The sequence below is a fragment of the Nycticebus coucang genome, chromosome 18 (genome assembly GCF_027406575.1).
Source record: "Nycticebus coucang isolate mNycCou1 chromosome 18, mNycCou1.pri, whole genome shotgun sequence".
Lineage (NCBI taxonomy): Eukaryota > Metazoa > Chordata > Mammalia > Primates > Lorisidae > Nycticebus > Nycticebus coucang.
Genome location: NC_069797.1, coordinates 28,095,968 through 28,118,341, shown reverse-complemented (window position 1 = coordinate 28,118,341; position 22,374 = coordinate 28,095,968). Strand labels below are relative to the sequence as shown.

The window sequence follows — 22,374 nt, the reverse complement described above, 5'->3', positions numbered from 1 at the left end:
GAATTCAAAGATGTTAACATGTCATATTTGTTTTAGAGCTTTTCTTTCTTTCTTTCTTTTTTTTAAATTTTTAAGACATTATTAATGTCCCTTTTGTATCCCTTTCCTGTCCCATTCCCCGTCTTCCTAGTGGTCAAGTTCCTCCTCAAGTTGTATTATCTGTTGAGTGTTTTATAATTTTACTACATTTGTATGTATCCACAAACAATGTACACAAATACTTTGTAGATTGTTAGATTTTACATGAATGTTTTGTTATATACCTGTATTATTCTACAAGTTGGTTTTTTTTTTTTTTTTTGTAGAGACAGAGTCTCACTGTACTGCCCTCGGGTAGAGTGCCGTGGCTTCTCACAGCTCACAGCAACCTCTAACTCTTGGGCTTACGCGATTCTCTTGCCTCAGCCTCCCAAGCAGCTGGGACTACAGGCGCCTGCCACAATGCCCGGCTATTTTTTTGTTGCAGTTTGGTAACCTAACAAAATGTTTTCTAGAGTTTTATTGATATATATAGATTTAGTTTACTTCGTTGTATGATTTCTTATATATGATTATACCCTGTTTTCTTTGTATGTCTAGACTACAGAAATGGGTATTCAGGTTGTTCACAACTTTTTATTATTACAAATAATGCTGTAATGAATGTGAGGAAGGTGTTTGGAGTTGAGATGATAAAGTATTTTTGCATTGGAGAATTTATCCTCGGCTTAATTAAATAAAATATTTGCTCTTTAGTGATCTTCATGGTTTGACTTGAATAAAGAGAACGGGTAATAATATTGTTGGCATCAATTTTAGACTATCTTCTTCTTCCTTTTTTTTTTTTTTTTTTTTTGCAGTTTTTGGCCGGGGCTGGGTTTGAACCCACCACCTCCGGCATATGGGGCTGGCGCCCTACTCCTTTGAGCCACAGGCGCTGCCCCTAGACTATCTTCTTAAACTTTATTCTGTTTTCTTCAGTCTCTTCAGCCATTCAAACAACCTATATTTTATTCAATATACAGCCAGAGATTGCATGCATACTGACAGCTTGCAGGCCAAACTTAGTTTATAACTGTATTTCCCTTGGATTTGCATAGTTCAAAAAAATTTTTTTTAAATACAGAGTCTCACTTTGCGTGCTCTGGGGAGAGTGCTGTGGTGTTTTTCCTCACAGCAACCTCAAACTCTAGGGATCAAGCAATTCTCTTGCCTCAGCCTCCCAAGTAACTGGAACTACAGGTGCCCGCCACAATGCTGGGGTATTTTTTTAGAGATGGGGTCCTATGCTTGCTCAGGCTGGTCTCGAATCAAACAGTTACCTGCTTTGGCCTCTCAGAATGATAGGATTACAGGCGTGAGCCATCCTGCTCTTCAATTTTTTTTTTTTAAATAAACATTTAAAAATTAACTATTTTACATAAAGTCTCTTATTTTTGGATTATTTCTGAAAAATCAGAAGCTCTGGTAACAGTGGAGTCCATAATTTTCCATGGCAACAGTTGATCCAAGGTGTATCAGAGTTGCCCTCTATTACCTATCTGGGCACAAGTTTTCCAGTGAAACAAGTTCCTCCCACTCTTTGTTTACTATTGCACTTGTACAGTTTTAGACAGAAACATCTTTATTGATGATGTTTCTGTGAAAAAATGGAAAAAGTATGGCTAAGTATGTTATATTTAAGAAAAGTAGGAGAGAGCATGTCTCTCTGAAAGTGAAGCATATTTTAATATGATTAATAGATGGCTAAACAGTTGTAAAAAATCAAAAAAAGAAAGAAAATAAGATTAATAGATGAACAAAATGAGTCATGAATAGAAAGAGTGCAGCTATGCCTGGTTTCACTCATTTCCGTTACCTTCGTTGTTCTTTATAGATGTGAGTTTGTGATCCCTGCATTTATGTGTAAGTAACTATGGAGGGCTGTCTCACAGTGTAGCTGAAGATTGGAAAGATAGGAAAATAGTTTATAAATCGTGAGGTTCTGTGTAAAGGCAAGTTACTTATTTTATTTATTTATTTTCGAGATAAGGTCTGTGTTGCCTGGGCTTAGAGTGCAGCCTCTGACTCCTGAGCTCAAGCAATTCTCCTGTTTCAGCCTCTTGAGTAGCTGAAGCTGCAGGCATGCGCCACCACACCTGGCTAACTTTTTTATTTTTCCTAGAGATGGGACTTGCTATTGCTCAAACTGGTATTGAACTCCTGAGCTCAAGTGGTCCTCCTGCTTTGACCTCCGAAAGTGTTAGGATTATACCCATGAGCCACCTTACCTGGCCAGTTTACCTATTCTTCTGTTTTATACACCCTTATTCCAGAAGGATTTTGAAGCAAAGAGGTTGAAAACTAGTGTAATCTCCATAATTTGCCAACCTTTCAGCACTATTTTCTTTTTTTTTTTTTTTTTTGTAGATGTAGTCTTACTTTACTGCCCTCGGTAGAGTGCCGTGGCGTCACACAGCTCACAGCAACCTCCAGCTCTTGGGCTTACGTGATTCTCTTGCCTCAGCCTCCCGAGCAGCTGGGACTACAGGCGCCCGCCACAATGCCCAGCTATTTTTTTGTTGCAGTTCAGCCGGGGCTGGGTTTGAACCCACCACCCTCGGTATATGGGGCTGGTGCCCTACTCACTGAGCCACAGGTGCCGCCCACTATTTTCATTAAGTATTTTTTCGAGAGGCAGCAAATGGGTGATCTAGGATTTGGATAGAAACATTTTATTGTGTGTCTGCTCAATAATTTTGTATTTCGTTGAACTTACCTTGAAAACTCAGTTCTGCTGTTTTAGTTGCACCTGATTGTACCTTTTATCTGTGTAGTTTCTGTATTTGTTTTTGTAACCCTTTATTGAAGGCAATTTATAAGGATTCATAAAACTACAAAATACCACACATTAAAAGTGAAGAGAAAGAAGAAGCAAGCATACACTGGTTTTATACACAGTTTGACACATTTTCATCACACTGGTTGACAAAGCCTTCCTGGCATTTTCTTAGTTATTGTGTTAAGACAATTATATTCTACATTTACTGAGTTTTACCTGTATCTTTGAGTGCAGCCTCTGACTCCTGAGCTCAAGCAGTTCTCCTGTTTCAGCCTCTTGAGTAGCTGAAGCTACAGGCATGCGCCACCACACCTGACTAACTTCTTTATTTTTCCTAGAGGTGGGATTTGTAATCCCACCAATCACCTTCCCTCTGCCCATTCTCCCCCCTCTTTCCCCTCCCTTTCCCCCTTCCGCATATTCTTAGGTTATAACTGGGTTATAGCTGCAGCGAGCGCCTGTAATCCCAGCAGTTTCCAGAGGCTAAGGCAGCGGGGTGCCCGCAGCCCGAGTCTGAGGTTGCGGTTGCGGTGAGCTACCACGCCCACTGCACTCTGCTCAGGGGCAAAGGGTGGGACCCTGTTTCAACAACAACAACAAAAAAAGTAAAGAAATAAAAAATAAGTAATAAAATAAAAAAAGCCAAAATAAAATAATATAAACCCCCCCAAAAAATAACTGGGTTATAGCTTTCATACGAAAGCCATAAATCAGTTTCATAGCAGGACTGAGTGCATTGGATACCTTTTCTTCCATTCTTGAGATACTTTACAAGAAGAATATGTTCCAGCTCCATCCATGTAAACATGAAAGAAGTAAAGTCTCCATCTTTCTTTAAGGCTACATAATATTCCATGGTGTACATATACCACAGTTTATTAATCCATTCCTGGATCGATGGGCACTTGGGCTTTTTCCATGACTTTTTCCAATCCAATACAGCAATTATGAATTGGCAATAAACATTCTGGTACAAATATCTTTGTTATAATGTGACTTTTGGTCTTTTCACAGCATTCTTAAGAGAAAAATAGTTAAGAAAGATAACTAACCACTTGGCACTATCAGAAATTCTACTAGAGGCTTGGCGCCTATAGCTCAAGCAGCTAGGGCGCCAGGCACAGACATCCGAGGCTGGCGGGTTCGAATCCAGCCTGGGCCTGCCAAACAACAACTACAACCAAAAATAATAATAATAATACCCAGGCATGGGCGGCGCCTGTGGCTCAGTCGGTAAGGCACTGGCCCCATACACCAAGGGTGGCGGGTTCAAACCCGGCCCTGGCCAAACTGCAACCAAAAAATAGCCGAGCCTTGTGGCGGGCGCCTGTAGTCCCAGCTGCTCGGGAGGCTGAGGCAAGAGAATCGCTTAAGCCCAGGAGTTGGAGGCTGCTGTGAGCTGTGTGAGCCACGGCACTCTACCGAGGGCCATAAAGTGAGACTCTTGTCTCTACAAAAAAAAAAAAAACAAAAAAACAATAACCTATGTACATTCTCCTGAATACTTTAAATTATCTCTAGATTACATTACAGTACCTAATAACAATGTAAATAGTTATTATGCTGTATCATTTTATTTATATTCTTTTTTATTGTGTTAATATTAAATCATTTTTTTCCAAATACTTTTCCGCTCACAGTTGGTAGATTCCACAAATACAGAACCCACAGGTATGCAGGGCAGGGCTGACTATATTATGAAGCTTTTTTCCTCTTGTTTTATTTTATTTTATTTTATTTATTTATTTATTTGTTTATTTATTTTGAGACAGAGCCTCAAGGTGTCACCCTGGGTAGAGTGCCATGGCGTCACAGCTCACAGCAACCTTGAACACCTGGGCTTAAGCGATTCTCTTGCCTCAGCCTCCCAAGTAGTTGGAACTACAGGTGCCTGCCACAACGCTGGGCTATTTTTTCGTTGTAGTTGTCATTGTTTGGCAGGCTGGGCTGGATTCAAACCTGCCAGCTCTGGTGTATGTGGCTGGCGCCTTAGCTACTTGAGCTACAAGTGCGGAGCGCAGCTACAGGCACCGAACCTTTTCCTCTTGTTTTAAAGGAATAGGTTTTTTTTATTGTTTTTACTAGTTTTGACTTGAAAAAAATCAGAATTACAGGGCTGTTGTAGCCATGTTTGTCTTATTGTCACTTGAAAATGTAGCATTTATTTGTAAGCAGAAACCAGAAAAGCAATAAACATAGTAGAAGGTTAAAAAGGTCTTTTAAGTTTCAGTGTGAAATTGAAATAGCCCAGTGATATCCTACAAGATTTAAAAATTGATATACTCTTCCTGATATATATTAGTTAGTGTTCAATCTTAAAAAAAAAAAAAAAAAGGGCGGCGCCTGTGGCTCAGTCGGTAGGGCGCCGGCCCCATATACCGAGGGTGGCGGGTTCAAACCCGGCCCCGGCCAAACTGCAACCAAAAAATAGCCGGGCGTTGTGGCAGCCGCCTGTAGTCCCAGCTACTCGGGAGGCTGAGGCAGGAGAATCGCTTAAGCCCAGGAGTTGGAGGTTGCTGTGAGCTGTGTGAGGCCACGGCACTCTACCGAGGGCCATAAAGTGAGACTCTGTCTCTACAAAAAAAAAAAAAATTAAAAAAAAAAAAAATTGGTCTCTTTGCCTACTTGCCCTGGGAGTGGAGGCCTGTTTGCTGTCTGTGGCAAATGTATCTTGCTCTGTAATCCTGTATCTTGTTCTTATTCTGTAATCCTACCTTTCTCTTCTTCCATAAACTTTGTTCCATGTTTGCCTTAAAAAAAAAAAAAAATCGCTTGGTGTTTATAGTTCAGTGGTTAGGACACAGGCCACATACACTGAGGCAGGCAGGTTCGAACCCGGCTTGGGCCTGCTAAACAATGACAACTGCAACAACAACAAAAAATAGCTGGGCATTGTGGCGGATACCTGTAGTCCCAGCTACTTGGGAGGCTGAGGCAAGAGAATCGCTTAAGCCCAAGAGTTAGAGGTTGCTGTGAGCTGTGAAGCTATGGCACTCTACCGAGGGCGACATAGTGAAACAGAGTCTCAAAACAAAGATAAATGAAAAAGAGATTGATTGCATTGCTCAAATTTCATATATCTTATTGCTCAGATTTCAGAATTTGATTTTTTTTTAATTTTGAAAAAGGGTGAGAATCAAGTGATACAATTTGTCTTTTTGAAAGCAGTAATTTTTATTTATTTTTTGAGACAGAGTCTCAAGCTATCACCCTCAATAGAGTGCTGTTCCGTCACAGCTCACAGCAACCTCAAACTCTTGAGCTTCAGCTATTCTCATGCCTCAGCCTCCCAAGTAGCTGGGACTATTGGCACCTGCCACAATGCCTGGCTTTTTTTTGGTTGCAGTTGTCATTGTTGTTTTAGCTGGCCCGGGCTGGATTCCAACCCACCAGCCTAGGTGTATGTGGCCAGCACCCTACCTACTGAGCTACAGGCGCCGCCCTGAAAGCAGTAAGTTTTGATCTTAGCTTTACTATGATACCTGTAGTCATCAGATACCTACTGTGTGTTAATTTCCACGAATTTGGTAGAGACATGATGAAGAATAAATATGTCAAGATTGCAGCTTGGGAGAGGTTTTGTTGAGGAGACAACACCATGACAGATAATTACAGTGTAGTGTGTGAAGTGTTAAATATGTGTATGTACAAAGTACTGCGAAATCACAGAGGAGGGAGTTACTGTGTGTTTGCTTTTTTTTTGGTCACAACTAAGTTGGAATGGTAAATAAAACCTTAAAGTTTTGCTGTGTATGCTAGCTGATGAGAGCTTTGCTAATGCTGTTTAAATGTCATTGATAAGCATTGCCATTATTGGCAGTATTTTATGGTTTAATAGTATTTTGTATGAAAGTTTAAAAAATACAAAGAAACATGGTTATAATCTTCTGCCAATACTGTGTGGCAGTGTTGGATAATTGATATTTTATTAAAATAAAGCTTTAAATATTAAATATGCCATTTTGGCAAACCATTTTCTGAGGTTCAGCTTAGTTTCTCTTTTTAAGAAGGCAGTATATTATATGAAAGAGTTTTATTAACTATAAGATGCTATGTAGGCTTGGTGAGGTGGTTCATACCTGTAATCCTAGCACTCTGGGAGGCTGAGGCTGGTAGATTGCTTGAGTTTAGGAGTTCCATACCCGCTTGAGCAAGATCAAGACCCTGTCTTTAAAAATAGCCAGGTGCCTGTAGTTTCAGCTACTTGAGAGGCTGAGGCAGGAGGGTCAAGCATTTGAGGTTGCTGTTAGCTGTGATACCATGACACTCTACCAAGGTTGACAGGATGAGACTGTTTCAAAAAAAAAAAAAAAAAAAAAAGATTTGGCACCTATAGCTTAGCAGCTAAGGGACCAACCACATACAACGGAGCTGGCGGGTTCGAACCCAGCCTGGCCTGCCAAACAACAGCAACTACAACCAAAAAATAGCTGGACATTGTGGTGAGCTCTTGTAGTCCCAGCTACTTGCGAGGCTGAGGCAAGAGAATTACTTGAGTTGGAGGTTGCTGTGAGCTGTGATGTCACGACAACTCTACCCAGAGCATATTGATATAATGAGACTCTGTTTGAAAAAAAAATGCTATGTAGTTGTACATTATTACATAATTTCCTGTAACTGTACAAATATTATTATTATTTTTTTTTTTTAGAGACAGAGTCTCACTTTATGGCCCTCGGCAGAGTGCCGTGACCTCACACAGCACAGCAACCTCCAACTCGTGGGCTTAAGCGATTCTCCTGCCTCAGCCTCCCGAGTAGCTGGGACTACAGGCACCCGCCACAACGCCCGGCTATTTTTTGGTTGCAGTTTGGCCGGGGCTGGGTTTGAACCCGCCACCCTCGGTATATGGGGCTGGCGCCTTACCGACTGAGCCACAGGCGCCGCCCTGTACAAATATTATTATTTAATTTGGGAAGTCTTGCTTTCAAAGTTTGGTTGCCTACCAACATTTGTTGAATGCCAACCACTGTGCCTGGTATTTAAAGATGCAAAGCTTGGTGTTTAATGTTTAGTTTAGTGTTCAGTGTTTACCCTTAGGGAGATCAATCTGGTGTTGTGAATCTTGCATAGTTAAAAGAAATGTGAAAGGGGGCCGGCACCATGGCTCATGCCTGTAATCCCAGCACTCTGGGAGGCTAAGGTGGGTAGATTGCTTGAGTTCAAGACCAGCTCTGAACTAGATCGAGACCCTGTCTCTAAAAATAGCTGGGCATTATGGCAGGCACCTATAGTCCCAGCTACTTGGGAGGCTAAGGCAAGAGAATTGCTTGAGCCCAAGAGTTGGAGGTTGCTGTGAGCTATGATGCCATGGCACTCTACTGAGGGTAACAAAGTAAGACTCTGTCCCTAAAAAAAAAAAGTGAATGGCAGCACAGTTCAGAATCAGTTATTTTTCAAATTTATCTTTATAGTGGAAATGTTTCTCCACGAAACTCTTAACTAACGTAGAAGTCAAATATGTAGGCGGCGCCTGTGGCTCAGTGGGTAGGGCACCAGCCCCATATACCAAGGGTGGCAGGTTCAAACTTGGCCCTGGCCAAACTGCAAGAAAAAAATAGCCAGGCATTGTGGCAGGCGCCTGTAGTCCCAGCTACTTGGGAGGCTGAGGCAAGAGAATCGCCTAAGCCCAGGAGTTGGAGGTTGCTGTGAGCTGTGTGATGCCACGGCACTCTACCAAAGGCAAAAAAACAAAACAAAACAAAAACACATTCAAACATGTAAATAGGTAAAAACAGATCTTACCTACTTGGTTTCTCCTCTCTGTCCTTATGTCTACTGTATGAAACCATTAGTATAGAAATCAATTAGTATAGAAATCAGAAACAACCCTGGCTTGAATTCTGACTCTGCGACTTTCTAGCTGTTTACCTTCTTTTTTTTTTTTTTTTGTAGAGGCAGAGTCTCACTTTGTGGCCCTTGGTAGAGTGCCGTGGCCTCACCCAGCTCACAGCAACCTCCAACTCCTGGGCTTAAGCGATTCTCTTGCCTCAGCCTCCCGAGTAGCTGGGACTACAGGCGCCCGCCACAACGCCCGGCTATTTTTTGGTTGCAGTTTGGCCGGGGCCGGGTTTGAACCCGCCACCCTCGGTATATGGGGCCGGCGCCCTACCGACTGAGCCACAGGCACCGCCCTGTTTGCCTTCTTTTATACATGACCTAACCTAATTTCCTTGCTGAGTATTAGGAATTAATGTAGGAAAGGGGACTGGCATGTAATGACATTCAGCAAATGGTAGCTATGAGGATTATATGTACACAATGAGACTAAAGAAGATGGTACCTACCTCTGCTAAGGAAAATTGGGCTGGTCAGGAAAGACTTCATAGAAGTAGTGATGGGCTGCCTTCACAGTGAATGGAAATTTGCCAGACTTAAGGGTTAGGGACCAAAATAAAGACATCTTAATAATGAAGACTTGGGAATGCAGAATGCAGCCTTATTACACCTTTCTGGAGATGAATGGTTTTACTTGAGTTCTAAGTGGCTTTTCTTCTGTACATTTTTTAACTTAAACCTTAGTGTTAGGCTGGGTCAGGCCAGAGTGAGGACTAACTTTCTTTGGCTAATTAAGTTAGCTATTATACTAAAGGAAAAAGTGCAGGTTGAGTATCCCTTGTCCAAACTGGGGCCAAAGTGTTTCAGATTTTTTTTGACATTGAAATATTTGCATATATGTAATGAGCTGTCTTGGGATGGGATTCAAGTCTAAATATGAGGTTCAGGCTCGGCACCTGTTGCTTAGCGGTTAGGATGCCAGCCACATACACTGGAGCTGATGGGTTTGAACTCAGCCTGGCCCTGCCAAACAACAATGACAACTACAACCAAAGGCGATCCACCCACATTGGCCTCTCAAGAGTACTAGGTTTACATGTGAGCCATCTCGCCCAGCCTGAAAATTAGCTGGGTAAGTATTTTTGCCTGAGTTAATTTATGCTTTTTATTTTTATTTTTTTAAGATAGAGTCTCACTCTGTTGCCTGGCTAGCTTTCCGTGGCCTCAGCCTAAGCTTACAGCAACCTTAGACTCCTGGATTCAGGCAGCTGTCCAGGTAGCAGGGACTACAGGTGCCCACCACAACACCAGCTAATTGTTCTATTTTTAGGAAATAATTCTGGTTGGTCTGGAACTCTTAAGCTCAAGTGATCCTTCTGCTGTGGCCTCCCAGAGTGCTATGATTACAGGTGTGAGCCATTGTCTGGGCCTACAGCTTTTCTTTATATATTATATTCTTTATTGTTGCTTTCCTACTACATTGGCAGAATTGAGTAGTTGCTACAGAAACTGAGAGAGATAGATTGGTTGATTTTAAGGGATTATATGATTGTGCAGAGTGGGCTGACAGGCTGAGACCTAAGAAAGAGATGATGATGAAGAGCAAAGGCAATTTATTGGTGGCATTCAATAGGATGATGTCACTCACATTATAAAAGGTAAATTGGCTTTACTCAGAGTGCACTGACTTAAATGTTAATTTTTTTTTTATAGAGACAGAGTCTTACTTTATCACCCATGGTAGAGTGCTGTGGCATCACAGCTCACAGCAACCTCCAGTTTTGGGGCTTAGGCGATTCTCTTGCCTCAGCCTCCCTAGTAGCTGGGACTACAAGCTCCCACCACAGCGCCTGGCTATTGTTGCAGTTTGGCCGGGGCCAGATTTGAACACGCCACCCTCAGTATATGGGGTTGGCGCCCTACCTACCTACACTGATCCACAGGCACCGCCTTAATTTTTTTTTGTTTTTTTTTTTTTGAGACAGAGTCTAACAAAGTTTCCCTCAGTAGAGTGTCATGGTGTCACAGCTCACAGCAACCTCCAGCTCTTGGGCTTAGGCGATTCTCTTGCCTCAGTCTCCTGAGTAGCTGGGACTACAGGCGCCCGTCATAATGCCTGGCTATTTTTTGTTGCAGTTTGGCCAGGGCTGGGTTTGAACCCACCACTCTCAGTATATGGGGCTGGCACCCTACTCACTGAGCCATAGGTGCCATCCTTTCTTTTTTCTTTTTATTATTATCTGCCAACAGCAGGTCCCAGTGAGTCGTGGGCCTCCAAGCTGAAGCAAAATAAAAATAAGTAGCCATGTTAAAATTTCAGTTTTTGATTAAAAGGTTTCTGTCATCTAACATTTTCAAATTGTAGGAATGGGAAAAGTCGATAACTTTCCTCATCTTTTAATTTCACACAGAGCAAAAGATACTTTAAGAACATGGGATTGATGTTTTTGATTAATTTTGCTATCTTTTTGTCAGAAATCAGTTTCAAAACTCAGAAGCCTATTTCTGTAGGTAAGAAAGTAATGAAATCATAAAGACTGATTAAAGAAATGAAGTTATTTTCAGAGGGTACTTTGTTCAATGTAATTTCACAGATTTAGACACTAGACTGGAATATTTTTTGAAATATGCAGTGGGATGATTTTATAGGAAAATTAACTTATTTTTCATTATTTGACTGCACTGCAGTATAGCATTAATGATGTTTTAAATATTGTCTTTACTTAGAATTATAGTCAAAGTCAGATACTGGAAATTTGTAACCTAGTATCAAGTCTGATGCCATGACAAAGACCATCATCTGATGATGTGATGAAGAATTTGTAGGCCCAGTCAAAATACCCAGGAGTAGACTAAAAATAGTAAAGTTGGCTCAGCACTTATAGCCAGCAGCTAGGGCGCCAGCCGCATACACTGGACCTGGTGGGTTCAAACCCAGTCCAGGCCTGCCAAACAACGACAACTACAACCAAAAAATAGCTGGGCATTGTGGTGGGCACCTGTAGCCATGCTTAACAAATTCTTGAAAACAACTGATCTGAAAAGATGTTTTTTTTGTTGTTGTTGTTTTTTGAGACAGAGCTTCACTCTCACCCTGATAGAGCCTGGTAGCGTAATCATAGCTAACTGTGACCTCAAATTCTTGGGTTCAGGTGATTGTCTTGCCTCAGCCTCCAGAATAGTTAGTAGTACAGGCCAGTGCCACCACACCTGGCTAAGTTTTAAATTTTTCATAGAGACAAGGTTTCACTATGTTGCCCATACTGATCTCGAACTCCTGGCCTCAAGCGAGCCTCCTTGCCTGGGTCCCCCAAAATGCTAGGATTACAGGTGTGAGCCACTATGCTGGGTCTCAAGTCCATTTTTAGCGGGGATGGGGGAGGTCTCAGATCTTGTTTCATTGCTGTATCTGGAAGTAAATAAGTCGGGTGATTTCTATTTTTATATTAATGTTCCTCTACTGTTAATATAATTGTTTGTTTTCTCTAACAGGCATTATTTTCTGTATTTTTTTCTTATTTCATAAATTCCTAACTGGCAGGGAGCAATGTACAGAATAGATTATTAATGAAATAATATTTTATAAAGGTTGTTTTGGGAAGTATGGAACATAATGGGAAGAATTAATGCTCCATTGTTTCGTTTCTCTCTCTCTCTCTTCCTTTTTTTTTGTTCTTCCCCTTTCTTTGGTGCAGTACTTATCCTAGCAATAAACATGTTGTCTTCTTCACTATATTGGATAGCAGATAAGTAGATATAGTATTAGATTCCAGAATGCTTAAACATTCTGCTTTCCAGAAAGTATACCAAAGCTTCTGTTTCTAGTGCTTATTCAACCCTGATCTGATCTCTAAAAATGTCTCTATATTCACATGCAAATGAATAAACCAGATTTCTCTTTGAAATATGTTTGTAACATATATGTATGTAAGTAGCTTAAAAGAGAATATCATAGTACTGCCAAAATACATATCAAACATGTCTTCTCATTCATTATGTTGACTTTGGAAGGATTTGTGAGTTCCTTTAAAATACAGTTGCCTTAAAATGCATGCAGTATTTTATCTTTGTATGTGCTGCTTTGAGAGGAAAGATTTTAGCTTCCATCACAATCTCTAAGGAATCCAATTAACATAAAAAAAGATCAAAAACTTTTACACCAGGTTGTATGAAAATATTGCCTGCCTTGTATTGTTTGTTATGTATATTGTTCATTGCAAAATATTAATTCTAAATTTTTACTCCCTGGCAGAACCATTTATTTCTGTTGTCACATGTTATTTTACAATATGTGTTAAAACAGTTAAGCTAAAAGGCAACTGGAAAGATAAATTTGAAAAATATTATATGTTCTCTATATTATATTCTTAAAATAAGTATGATATAGCTCAGTCACACACTTGTGACTTCTAATAGCATTATTGTAGCAAATTGTGTATTTTGCTGTGTATAATGCACTCCCATGTATAGTGTGCACTGATGTATTTGACCCAAACTTCCAGGGAAAAAAATCTTTCATTTTAATTTTTTTTTTTTTTTTTTTGTGACAGAGCCTCAAGCTGTAGCCCTGGGTAGAGTGCTATGGCATCACAGCTCACAGCAACCTCAAACTCCTGGGCTCAAGCGAGTCTCCTGCCTCCTCCTCCCAAGTAGCTGGGACTACACTCGCCCGCCACAACGCCCAGCTATTTTTAGGTTGCAGCCATCATTGTTGTTAGCAGGCCCGGGCTGGATTCGAACCCGCCAGCTTAGGTGTATGTGGCTGGCACCTTAGCTGCTTGAGCCTTAGCTGCTTGAGCCACAGGCGCCAAGCCCATTTTGATTTTTTAATTCAAAATTTTATTTGTTTATATTTAGGTACTGTTTTTATTATAAAAAAATTTAGCTTTTTTTTTTTGTAGAGACAGAGTCTCACTTTACCGCCCTTGGTAGAGTGCCATGATGTCACAGGACTCACAGCAACCTCCAGCTCTTGGGCTTCCGCGATTCTCCTGCCTCAGCCTCCCGAGCAGCTGGGACTACAGGCGCCCGCCACAACGCCCGGCTATTTTTTTGTTGCAGTTCAGCTGGGGCTGGGTTTGAACCCGCCACCCTCGGTATATGGGGCCGGCGCCCTACTCACTGAGCCACAGGCGCCACCCTAGCATTTATTTTTTATCTATTCATTCTTTGTTGTTGTTGCAGTTTTGGCTGGGGCCAGGTTTCATCCCGCCACCCTCAGTATATGGGGCTGGCCCCCTACTCACAGAGCCACAGGCACTGCCCTTAGCATTTATTTTTTAACATGTGTTATGGTATAAGAAATTTTATGTATCAAAAAATAATAACTAGAATGGCCAGGCATGGTGGCTTATTCTTGTAATCCTAGCACTCTGGGAGGCCAAGGTGGATGAATTGTCTGAGCTCAGGAATTGAGACCAGCGTGTGTCAGGGCAAGACCTCCTGTCTAAAGATAGCCAGGCATTGTGGCGGGTACCTGTAATCCCGGCTACTTGGTGGGCTGAGACCAGAGAATCACTTAAGCCCAAGAGTTTGAGGTTGCTATGAGTTATGACACCATGGCACTCTACCGAGGGCAACATAGTGAGGCTCTGTCTCCCAAAAAACCCCCCAAAAAACAAAACACCAACTAGATTGCTAGCTTGTGCCTAAAATGTAGGAAGAGAAGTATGTTGCTCTTCATTGTTGCTCTTCATCTGCTGAAAATGCTTTTGTTCCAAGTTCGCCATAAGTTCAACAAAACTGATTACCATATTCCAGGGTATTATTTTGCATACAGATACCATTATTGCTTTCTAACACATGAGCATAAATAGAATAATTAAAAACATTTATATAGATATAGAATTAGTAAGTACCTCCCATGTATAATGTGCATCCCTATTTTTCCCTCAAAAAATTAGGCAAAACGTGTACCTTTTACACTGCAAAATACAGTATATGCTAAAGGTAGGAAGTTTAAAGGCAGGAAATTGATACAAGGTGAAATAATTTAAGTTAAAAGGAAGCTTAAGCATTATGTATTAGTCGGAACAATTAGATGAATTACTTGAATTATAGAATTGATGACAAACTTGAACCCACATACTCTTAATCTATATCCACTTGTCATCATGCCCATTTTCTTTTTTCTTTTTTCCCTATTTTGTTTCTTTTTTTGGCCGGGGCTGGGTATGAACCTGCCACCTCCGGCTTATGGGGCCGGTGCCCTACTCCTTTGAGCCACAGGCACCCTCCCCCCCATTTTGTTTCTTTATCAAACATCATCAATACTTAGCCAGTTGTAATCAAAACATTAAATAGTTACTATTTTGAGGGAAATATTAAACATGATCATCCCACTCTTTGGTGGTTCTTCCTGGATGTAGATACTTCTATTTTTTTGATCTCTCTCTCTCTTTGCCACTCTTATTTTTACTTTCTGGACAATACAACTTAGATTCTTTGATTCATTTATTTATTTATTTTTTGGCCGGGGCTAGGTTTGAACCCGCCACCTCTGGCATATGGGACCGGCACCCTACTCCTTGAGCCACAGGCGCCACCCCTTTGATTCGTTTTTTAACTCTCTTCATCATGCATTCATCACACATACTTTCCAAACCCTCAACTCAACCCTATCTCCTTCTTTTTTTTTTTTTTTTTTTTTTTTGGTAGAGACAGAGTCTCACCTTATTGCCCTCGGTAGAGTGCCGTGGCGTCACACAGCTCACAGCAACCTCCAAATCCTTGGACCTAGGCGATTCTCCTGACTCAACCTCCCAAGTAGCTGGGACCACAGGTGCCTGCCACAATGCCCGGCTATTTTTTTTTTATTTTTTATTTTTTTTATTGTAAAAAAAAGGGGATTCATTGAGGGTACAATAAGCCAGGTTACATTGATTGCAATTGTTAGGTAAAGTCCCACTTGCAATCATGTCTTGCCCCCATAAAGTGTGACACACACCAAGGCCCCACCCCCCTCCCTCCACCCGCCTGGCTATTTTTTTGTTGCAGTTTGGCCGGGGCTGGGTTTGAACCCGCCACCCTCGGCATATGGGGCTGGCGCCCTACCTGCTGAGCCACAGGTGCTGCCCATATCCTTCTAAACTTTAGAATCTAAAGTGTGCCTTATCTGTGTCTGCAGCCAGATTGTCCATACTTGCTAAAGAGAAATACTATCTTTGGAGATTGGTACCACTAAAAGTTCGTATTGTTGAACTAAAAATACTTTATTTGCTTTCTGTTCTGTTTCTTTCTTTTTTTGAGACAGAGTCTCACTACATCACCCTCAATAGAGTGCTGTGGCGTCATAGCTCACAGCAACCTCCAACTCTTGGGCTTAGCAATTCTCTTGCCTCAGCCTCCCAAGTAGCTGGGACTATAGGTGACCGCTACAACGCCTGGCTATTTTTTTTTGCAGTTGTCATTGTTGTTTAGCTGGCCTGAGCTGGGTTCACACCCGCCAGCCTGGGTGTATGTGGCTGACGCTGTAACCACTGTGCTACCGGCAACGAGCCTCTGTTCTGTTTCTTTTCACATATTTGTATCTTTTTCTTCTTTCTAACACAGTAAACGAGGTGACCCATCTGTATGTGTAAACCTTCTACAGCTGGATTCATTCTTTTCCCTTCTTCCTGCTCCCTTATGGCCTTCTTCCATTGTGTCCATCTTATGGGTTTTTTTTTTGTTTGTTTGTTTGTTTTTGAGACAGAGCCTCAAGCTGTTGTACTGGGTAGAGTGCTGTGGCATCACAGCTCACAGCAACCTCCAACTCCTAGGCTCAAGCGAGTCTCCTGTGTCCGCCTCCCAAGTAGCTGGGACTACAGGCGCCCACCACAACGCCTGGCTATTTTTTGGTTGCAGCCGTCATTGTTTGTGGGGCCTGGGCTGGATTTGAACCCGCCAGCTCAGGTGTATGTGGCTGGCACCTTAGCTGCTTGAGCCACAGGCGCGGAGCCGTTCTTATGGTTTTTTTTAAAAAACTTTGTTAATGGGAAATGATGGGCCCATAAATAAAATTAGAAAGTGGTGTAATGAACCCTTGAGTACCCATTATTAGGCTTCAACAGTTATCTACTCAAAGCCAGTCTTGTCTCACATATTCCCTCTCATCTACTCTGCCACTCAAATATTTTTTGTACCAAATTGCAGACATTTTACTGGTGATGTTCATTGTATAATTTCTGAAAAGACTTTAAAAAAAAATAGCCACAATATCATGCCTGTAATCCTAGCATTCTGGGAGGCTGAAGGGGGTAGATTGCCTGAGTTCATGGGTTCAAGACCAGCCTGAGCAAGAGTGAGACCCTGCCCCTCAAAATAGCCAGGCATTGTGGTAGGCACCTATAGTCCCAGCTACTTGGGAGGCTGAAGCAAGAGAATCGCTTGAGCCCAGGAGATGGGAGGTTGCTGTGAGCTATGACGCCACAAGATTCTACTGAGGGTGACAAAGTGAGACTGTCTCAAAGAAAAAAAAAAGCCACAACGCTATTATCACTTCTAAAAAGTTTGTAATTGTTCTTTAATGTCATCAGATATCCACCCAGTATTCATGTTTCCCCAAATGTTTATTTTACAGTTTGTTTGATCTTGAGCTAAATAAGTGCTATAAATTGCAATTGGTTGATATGTCACATGTCTCTTATTTATTTGTTTGTTTGTTTGTTTGTTTTGAGACAGAGTCTCAGTATGTCGCCCTGGGTAGAGTACCATGGAGTCGCAGTAACCTCCAACTCTTGGGCTCAAGTGATTCTCTTGCCTCAGCCTCCCATGTAGCTGGGACTACAGGCGCCCACCACAATGCCTGGCTATTTTTTGTTGCAGTTGTCATTGTTGATTAGCTGGTCCAGGCTGGGTTTGAACCCCCCACCTTCAGTGTAGTTGGTTTCAAGGGAGACTAACACTTTTTTTTGAGACGGTCTCACTCACACGTTTCTTTTAATCCACAAATTTCCCTTTCTATCTCTTTTTCTTCTTTTGGGATTTATTTGAGGAAACTGGATCATTTGTTTTATTTTGTGTATTTATTGTATATTATTCTGCTCTGTCACCTCGGGTATATTACAGTGGCATGATCATACCTCATTGCAGCCTCAGACTCTTGAGCTCAAGCACTCTTCTTGAGCAGTCCCCTCACGTAGCTGGGACTACAGGTGTACCCCACCATACCTGGCTAATTTTTAAAATTTTTTTGTGGAGATGAAGTCTTATTGTGTAGCCCAGGCTGATCTGGAACTCCTGGCCTTAAGCAGTTTTCCCAGAGTCCTGGGATTAAAGACATGAACTGCCATGCCCATTCAAGATCATTTGCTTGAATAATTTAATGCAGGTCATTTGCTTTAGAACTTTTCACATTCTAGATTTTGCTGATTGTATCCTTATGGTATGTCTTTAACATTCAGTTAGCCCTTTGTATCTGTGGGTTCTGTATTTGTGGATTCAGCAATCCTTGGATCAAAAATACTGAAAAGTGGCTCGGCACCTGTAGCTCAAGTGGCTAAGGCACCAGCCACGTATACCAGAGCTGGCGGGTTCAAATCCAGCCTGGGCCTGCCAAACAACAATGACAACTACAACCAAAAATTAGCCGGGCATTGTGGCAGGTGCCTGTAGTCCCAGCTACTTGGGAGGCTGAGGCAAGAGAATCACTTAAGCCCAGGAGCTGGAGGTTGCTGTGAGTTGTGACGCCATGCCATGGCACTCTACCCAGGGTGACAGCTTGAGGCTCTGTCTCAAAAAAAAAAAAAAAAAAATACTGAAAAGTGTTGTATCTGTACTGAACATGTACTGACATTTTTGGTCATTATTCTCCAAACAATATAACAACTATTCACATAGCATTTATATTGCATTAGGTTTTATAAGTAATCCAGAGATGAATTAAAGTGTATGGGAGGATGTATGTAGGTTATATGTAAACACTATGTCATTTTATATTGGGGATTTGAGCATCCTTAGATACTAAAATCCTGGCGGTCCTAAAACCAATCCCCCACTAATACTGAGCTCAGGCTGACTGTGTTCCTCTGTATTACTTGCAAATTGGAGCCAAAAGCTCCAATTTGATTGAGCTTCAATTTTGTGGCAAGAATATTTCATTCATAGGTGGTGTAATGTTATTCTATCACTATACCAATATAAAATATAGTTATATAGATGACTATATATCATTTATTGTTTTTTGTTGTTGTGTTAGCAGCCTTTGGTTAATTAGGGGCACGTGAAAATAATAATATAAATTTTTTTGATTACTTTCTTCATTTCTCCTGCATCTTTTTCTCCAGTGTCTTTTTCTCCACTACCAGGATTTAAGCATCTAATTTGCCCGAGGAAAAACAGGCAGAGAAACTGCATTTTAACATTTTACCTACTTTTAAAATATCTGTGGGCCACAATATCATGTCTGTAATCCTAGCACTCTGAGAAGCCAAGGTGGGAGGATTGCTTGAGTTTAGGAGTTTAAGACCAGCCTGAGCAGGATAGAGACCCCATCTCTACTAAAAATAAATTTTAAAAATTGCAGGGTATTGTGACAGGTGCTTATAATCTCAGCTCCTCAGGAGGTGGTGGCCGGAGTATCACTTGAACCCAGGAGATTGAGGTTGCCGTGAGGTAGGCTGATGGCATGGCGCACTAGCCGGAGGCAACAGAGTGGAACTCTTGTCTCTAAATAAACAAATAAGTAATAAAGGTGATGTCTTTGTTTTTTTGACACAGTCTTACTTTGTCATCCACGGTAGAGTGCTGTGACATCACAGCTCACAGCAATCTCAAACTCTTGGGCTTAAGGGGTTCTCTTGCCTCAGCCTCCTAAGTAGCCGGGACTACAGGCACCTGCCACAACGCCCGGCTATTTTTTGGTTGTGGTGGTTGTTTGGCAGGCCTGGGTTGGGTTCAAACCCGCCAGCTCTGGTGTATGTGGCTGGCGCCCTAGCTGCTGAGCTACAGGCGCTGAGCCTAAAAACTGTTTTTATTTATTTTTTTGTTTGTTTATTGAGACAGAACCTCAAGCTGTCACCCTGGGTAGAGTGATGTGGCATTACAGCTCACAGCAACCTCCAACTCCTGGGCTCAAGTGATTCTCTTGCCTCTGCCTCCCAGTTAGTTGTCATTACGGGCATCTGCCACAACGCCCGGCTATTTTTTTGGTTGCAGCCATCATTGTTGTTTGACGGGCTTGGGCTGGATTTGAACCCACTAGCTCAGGTGTATGTGGCTGGCGCCTTAGCCGCTTGAGCCACAGGCGCCAAGCCAAAACTGTTTTGTTTTTTTTTTTTAATGGTACCATTTCTACTTCATCTCCTTCCCACTTAAATATGATTTAAACCATGTTAAACCATGTTCCTGCCATTTTACAGAAACCATTTTCATCAGGTTTATCAATGAGCTCCATGCTGAAAACTATCAAGCAACCATATCTTGATAGTTGGACAAGTTTGGATATCGCCGATTGCCACTCCTTGAAAATAACCCCTGTGGCTTCTGTGACATGCTCCCATTTCTCTTTTAGTTTAACTGCTTCCTTTCAGCCTTAGTTGTAGATTCTTTTAAGTATTGGTTTTGCTGTGCGTTGGCAACGTCCTAGACTCTCTGTCCATCTTGTTCTATACCTTCTCCTTGTATTGTCTCATCCATTGCTGAGGCTTCCTTTTAAAAACCACAGTGGTTCTCAACCTTCCTAATGCCATGACCCTTTAGTACAGCTTTACCATCTCTAAATAAAAAGTACCAAACCTTTTTTGGGGTACGTTAATTCTTTTCAGACTGATTTGTGTTTGTTCAGCTTCCTCCTGGAAATTTCACAGGCACTTTAGCATCAACATATCTAAAGCAAAATTAATCATACTTTGTTCATGCCCTCACACACCATTATCTCCTATTCAGCTTAGTTTTTTTTTATTTTAATTTTTGCACTAAAGAAATATAAGGGTTGGCAACAGCTTACTTTTTTTTTTTTGAGATAGTCTCACTTTATCACCCCTCCCTCCCCCCGTAGAGTGATGTGGTGTCATAGCTCACAGCAACCTCAGACTCTTGCCTCAGCCTCCCGAGTAGCTGGGTCTCCAGGCACCTGCCACAGTGCCCAGTTATTTTTAGAGATGGGTCTCACTCTAGTTTAGGCTGGTCTCGGACTCCTTAGCTCAGGCAATCTGGCCACCTCAACTCCCAGAGTGCTGGGATTACAGGTGTGAGCCACTGTGCCCGGCCGCATCAACTTACTTTTAAAAACCAGAAATCTCTGGAAGTTTTACTTGACTCCTCAACTGACCTTTCTCCCTTTCTGGCTGTCTCCATCTGGTCACCAATCCTGTAAGATTTACCTGGAAAATAACATAAATCTATTTAATTCTCTTTATTTACTGCTGCTATCTTAGTGTAGACCCTTGTAGTCTGTCTCCGGTCCATTCTTCATTCACTGTATAAGTGAGAGTGAGTTTTCTTTTTTCTTTTCCTTTTTTTTTTTAGACAATCTCAAGCTGTTGCCCTGCGTAGAGTACTGTGGCATCACTGCTCACAGCAACCTCAAACTCTTGGGCTTAAGAGATTCTCTTGCCTCAGCCTCCCAAGTAGCTGGGACGACAGGTGCCCGCCACAATGCCTGCCTATTTTTTGGTTGTAGTTGTCATTGTTGTTTGGCAGGCCCGGGCTGGATTAGAACCCGCCAGCTCCCGTGTATGTGGCTGACATCCTAGCCACTGAGCTACAGGTGCCGAGCCGAAAGTGAGTTTTCTAAAATACTTATCTAATGGGTCCCTATTGCCCCTAGTATAAATTGTAAAGTCCTGAGGTTGTTTGGTGATTCACCCTTCTCTACCTGCTTGGCCTCCTCCTAAGTCCTCATGCCCTATGTGGTAACATTTGTCACATTGTTCACATTGTTACAGTTGCCTTTTTCTTGGCTGACTCTTCAACAGGTTGTTACTTCTCGAATGCAAAAACCAAGTATTTTTCCCCATAAAACATGGTATTTCAGACAGTGCCTGACACATATTAAGTGTTCTGTATATGTTTGTTGAATGAATAATTTGTTCACTGCCCCAGTATACATTCAATGATTTGTTTATGTCTTGGTTTTATTGTCATTAGATAATTCTACTGTTTGAGTAATATTATATTCTTGTACGTGAATTTGCCTTTTTGGCTAGAGGTATTCAGGAAAATAATTCCTGAATTCAATAATTCCATAATTAAATTGAATCCTATAGTGTATATATTAATAATATAGTGTTTTTTCCTGATTAAATATGGGTTTTGAGTCATACCTCTTTTTTACTTTAATATCTATGATTAATTATCTGTCAGTAGATTATCATTGTCCTAAATAATAGAACCTGCGGAAGGGGCCAACCTGTAACTCATGGCTCACATAAATTTAAGGGATACAATCAACTGGAATGATATTAAATTGATTTCTTTTTTTTTTTTTGTAGAGACAGAGTCTCACTTTATGGCCCCCGGTAGAGTGCCGTGGCCTCACACAGCTCACAGCAACTCCCCAACTCCTGGGCTTAAGCGATTCTCTTGCCTCAGCCTCCCGAGTAGCTGGGACTACAGGCGCCCGGCTATTTTTTTGTTGCAGTTTGGCCGGGGCCAGGTTTGAACCCGCCACCCTTGGTATATGGGGCCGGTGCCTTACCGACTGAGCCACAGGCACCGCCCTTAAATTGATTTGTTAAGCACATTGGTTAAGCTAGCATAAGATTGCTAATTTTGTATTTTACTTATTGGCTATTATGAGATTATTGGCGGTTAACATTCAAACTTGAAGGCTGCTTTAGTTGTGGCTGGCATTTTTTAGATTGGGTATAGTTTAT

At 41.6% G+C, this 22,374-nt stretch overlaps 1 protein-coding gene across 2 annotated transcripts in view; it reads left to right on the top strand.

The window, feature by feature from the left end:
• The window catches only part of PAFAH1B1 (platelet activating factor acetylhydrolase 1b regulatory subunit 1), a 104,483-nt gene that overhangs the window by 20,632 nt on the left and 61,477 nt on the right, over positions 1–22,374 (top strand). The window lies entirely within an intron of this gene.